Source organism: Poromitra crassiceps, assembly GCF_964638095.1.
Source record: "Poromitra crassiceps genome assembly, chromosome: 19".
In the NCBI taxonomy this organism is placed as follows: domain Eukaryota; kingdom Metazoa; phylum Chordata; class Actinopteri; order Beryciformes; family Melamphaidae; genus Poromitra; species Poromitra crassiceps.
In genome coordinates this window covers 19011645-19016687 of record NC_139646.1, presented here as the reverse complement: position 1 = coordinate 19016687, position 5043 = coordinate 19011645, and the positions used below count along the sequence as shown (strand labels likewise).

At 47.4% G+C, this 5043-nt stretch overlaps 1 pseudogene across 1 annotated transcript; it reads right to left on the bottom strand.

Annotated features, from left to right (window-relative positions):
• Positions 1–351: 351 nt before the first annotated feature.
• Positions 352–2184, bottom strand: LOC310793789 (putative lipid scramblase CLPTM1 pseudogene; annotated as a pseudogene). The gene has a single exon. The product of its transcript is annotated as a putative lipid scramblase CLPTM1 pseudogene (transcript).
• Between the last annotated feature and the right edge of the window lie 2859 nt (positions 2185–5043).

Genomic DNA, 5043 nt, shown 5'->3' with positions numbered 1-5043 from the left:
GTTTATTTTTCTGAAAACTTTTCGCGGACCCCCTGGCAAGGTCCCAGGACCCCCATTTGAGAACCACTGGAATACAGTACATCACACAGTATCACAGTACATTTTGTGTTACTTCACTTGGACTAGAAAACAAGAGGCTGGGGGGAACATAAATGAGAATTTGATATCCTGTGGATCCCCACTCAAAAATCAGAGGGAGAGTTGAACTGTTTGTTGTTGTTGTTGTTTTTCCCCATGGCAGCTAAACAATGACTCCCTCCCCTTGCAAACGCAGGTACCCTGCCTGGCTTCCAGAAGTCCTCTTCGCCCCAGAAGTGAGGGCAAGGGAGGCAGATAGGCGCATGGTCTGTCTTAATCGTTCTTCTTCTCCCCCTCTGGTTTGTCTGTGATGGCTGCAGGCATAGTGGGAGCGGCCTCTCGCCCTGCCGTGTTGTCCTTGGCATGGTCTACTCCACTGCTGCCAAACTCATTCATCCGGGTGGGATCGACCCGGTAGATCCAGCACTGGTATAGGTAGATGAAGAACACCACATCATCTCTGAGGCATCCTATCCTGTACATCACGGGCATCCTGATGATGAAGGCAAACAGGTCATCAATAAAGGTATTGAGAGCCTTGTAGGTGAGCATCCTCCATGGGAGGTGGGCCACTGACTTCATTTTGTAGTTGATGAATAGCTGTGGTGTCAATGTTATGAAACCGAAGGTTAACAAGAAGCCATAGAGCATACTGAGTACCCATGAGTACCAGGCTTTGTGCTCTACATACAATAAACTGTAGACTGCATAGGAGCAAAACAGAGGGTAGAGCAACCATGACAGGTACTTGAAGGCCATATCATCGTAGACTTTGGTTGAGGACTCAATATATGTGGACTTGTCTGTGAACACCAATCGTGGAAATATCCCCAGAATTTTGTTCTCTCTGTCCAATCTGACGTCCATGACCTTGGTGATCTTCCAGAAGTCGATGAGAAGGCCGATGAAGATGCCGACCTGCACCACAAAGCTGGCCTCGTTGTCCAATATGTACAGTAGCACCACCAGCGACTGAAGCACCCCAAACATGATGGAGCGCACAGAGAGGCCTTCCAGAGAGCGCCGGCTGCTCCAGAACTGGATATCATTCTTGAAGGCAAGAAATTCGAAGGTACTGTGCAAAATGGAGACAATGAAGGTCAGTCCCAAGAGGTAGGGATTGGTTTCCAGAAGGGCCACCTTGACAGAGTCCTGGTCTTCGTCGGACTGCTCGTAGATGTCATTGGGTAGGAAATTCCAAAACGAGCGAGCGTTCTGGCCGGCATACAGCTGCCAGCGCCACAGAGACAGCGGGCAATAGGTGAGGTGCAATGGCAGGGCCTGCAGGGTCTCGTTGATGGGGTAGTAGTCCTTCTGAAGGTTCCAGTAGTCGTTGAAATACACGATGGGGTAGTAGAAGTAGGCGTCACTAATGTAAACAAACTTAACATATTGGTCTAGTGGAGAGGGAAGTGAGCCCCTGTCAGTCCAGGCCGTGTGGTCATCTACCATATTGATGGTGAGGTTGGGGTGCCAGTGAGAGATCATCTCCACTGGGCCGTGGCTCTCCGCCCACTTAATCATCTCAGGATCTACTTCCGTCTCTCCTGTCAGAAGATTCTTGGTCTTCAGAAATTTCCTGGGCTTGAATTTATTCAGCATTCGTGTTGAATGAACTGTTGCCCGCCTGTGATATGCCTTGCGTTTAGGGTCTGGGTGGATTCCACTTTTAGTGAAGTATACATGAATGTACAGGGAGCCATTCTGCTGCACCTTCTCTGGGATGTCAATCTCCTTGTAGTGCTCATAGCATCCGTCCCCGTTCTCCCCCATGCCCCAGTCTCCATAGACCAGATCTCTGTGGAACCAGAACAGGGCCTCTGTGTTATTGAAATCGGGGAACATCTCATCCTGGGAGATGTAAACATATAGGTCCATGAGGGTGTCCTTGGGAAAGATGTTCCTGCTGACCCCAGGGCTGGACGACCTTTGACGAAACCAGCTGCTGATCACCCAGATTATGAAGAGTCTGAAGAGGACTCTAATGACCCACCATGCTTTAGGTGCTTGCTGCTGCTGCTGCTGAGGGACTTGTGCAGTTCCATTGCTGCTCACCTCGCCGTTGCTCAGGGTGACTTGAGTTGCTTCACACTCCTGTGTCGGCATCTTTCGTGAATCCGTCACTGCTGACTCGCCCAATTTATAACCTCAGCAGGGACGGATTCATGACATCACTGATGACATCACAATTCTGATGATCATTGATCACATCACTCACTGATGTCATCATTCACTGACTGATAACCAGTGGGCAAGCTCGGGCTTTAGAGGAAGTGCGGAAATTATACTGAAAGCTGTAGTTCTTCGAAAGAAAGAGAGTCGTTCCCCTTACACCCCCATGTTAAAATTACCGTCTTTACAACAGGATTAAAAGCATGTTTACAGCCTGGTTCAAAACACGGGTTTGGTCAATATAGCTAATTGCAAACGCATGTACCCTGCCTGGCTTCCAGAAGTCCTCTTCGCCCTAGGAGTGACGGCAAGGGAGGCAGATAGGTGCATGGTCTGTCTTAATCGTTCTTCTCCCCCTCTGGTTTGTCTGTGATGGCTGCAGGCATAGTGGGAGCGGCCTCTTGCCCTGCCGTGTTGTCCTTGGCATGGTCTACTCCACTGCTGCCAAACTCATTCATCCGGGTGGGATCGACCCGGTAGATCCAGCACTGGTATAGGTAGATGAAGAACACCACATCATCTCTGATGTCACTGATGAGGTCCGATGTACCACAATTTGAACGTCTGGGGTCCCTCGATTTTTAGAAGGTCAAAGTGGGGTCACAAGCCAAAAGAGTTTGGGAACCCCTGACTTCAAGGTATATTATGCAACTATTTCATTACAAAAAATTATATAGACTTATACAAAAGTTTCCCCTCAAAACCATCACTTCTATCCCATACAATAGTGTGGCAGTGTGCTGCCGCCTGCCTGATTTCCGTGCTTTCACATTTGCTGTGCTGTCTCGGGACATTTTTAGGTGGAGAGCAGACATAGAGCCCCACGTGGGGGGCGTGTAGCATCCAGCCAATAACATCGCTCACAGCGCAACAGCCCAGCCAATAGCATCGCAAAGATGTTGAGAGAACAGGGTCCATGAACTAAACAAGGAAATTTAGTTTCTTCCTTGCATTTTGCAAGCTGTTTGGAGCTCATACCTCGATGGTTTGGAGGCATGTGTGTGTTTATTTGTGCTTTTATAACATAATGATTGCAAAGAAATTATACAAAAATTACACTTAAAACATTTTATTAAATTCCTTCAAAGTCTTCACTACATATATTTTATGAGTCTGGACAGACATGTAGACTGCAACTTCACTTGTTAGCAGACGCATACAACCGAGAGGCAGTTATTTCTAGTTTCTTCTTGTGTAAGTAACCGGTACTTCAAAACTTGTAGTCTCTCATAATCATTTAGAATCATTTATTCTGCCTGCTGGCCTGATCAAGAGTAAATTGAGTTCAAACGACTTTGGGGCTGTTACTGCAAGAGAATGACCTTTTTTTTCAAATAGGAGCAAAATGCTTAAATAACTGTGGGCTTTCAACAAGTTAAAAATCACACCCAGGTGATTGAGGAAGTTAATTCTCCAGACGTGGGCATGCGTGCGTGTGTGTTTTACCGGTTTTGAACAGCTATCTCTACGCCTGTGTCTCTGTGTCAACCGGGATATACTGATATCCCGATTACCGTCCACATCCCGTGGCAGAACGGATGGACGGACACACGTCACTTATATATAGTCTCTCCCCAGACTCAAATATTACGTTGAATCGCTGCGCTCCGCATACTATGTGCCACTTCACAGCCACAGCTGCTATTTGAGGGCGGATGTAGGGGGTTTGAAATTGAATGAGTGACAGGTCGTAGCACCAATGAGAGAGTGGTTCGAAAAATGAGCTGCGCCTCCCGTGCCGTCACTGATTGCAAAGTCGTTACTGATTGGTGAACGGTGAATCCACCACTCACCAATCACTGGCCAAGATTCCGTCCCAGACCCAGAGAGAGATCTGCAGCGTGCAGTAAATAAGTAATAGCGTATCAGCGTAAGAACTCTCATGGGTCTGGCACCGCTTCAAAATCAGTTAGGCTACTATTATAGTTGATGTGATGCATGACAAAATGCCCTGAGGCAGTTATTATGTACACAGTATCGGGGTATGTACGTGGTAGTGTGTACAGCGGTGCAGTGGGGGTTTTTAATTTCCATTCCTACTTTGTACTTATATTGGCATGCACACACACACACACACACACACACACATGCGCGCATACACACACACACACACACACACACACATACACACACACACACACACACAATGATACTCAACTAATTAGAGCAGACCTTCCCAGTCCCCTGTGAGTATATATATATATATATATATATATATTTTTTTTTTAAGTAATTAGGTTTGCTTGTTGGCACTCCCTCTAACACACATTTCACCAGAGGGCTTGAAGCTGCGCCCTTCTGATTACGGGATGAGCCAGCTGCCCTGCTGCCTTTGTGGTTTGAATGTGGTGATGCACAGTTGGGCTGAGAAGGCACCTCCTGCTGGTTGATAGCCATTGGAAACAACAAAACAATCTCACAGTGCGTCATGTGGAACCGGACTCTACTTTGTAAGAGTGTGACTATGTTTACATGATATTGGCCCATTGTGCCATGTTAGGCCACCTTTTTTGCTCTATATTTATTTTGGGCATTTTCATGCTTTATTGGACAGACACAGTGTGTGTGTGTGAGAGAGAGAGAGACAGACAGACAGACAGACAGAGAGAGAGACAGACAGACAGACAGACAGACAGACAGACAGAGAGAGAGACAGACAGACAGACAGACAGACAGACAGACAGACAGACAGACAGACAGACAGGAAGGCATGGGCGAGAGAGCGAGGGGAGGACATGCAGCAAAGGTCCGCAGGCTGGACTCAGACCCGGGTCGCTGCAGGAAGAACTGAGC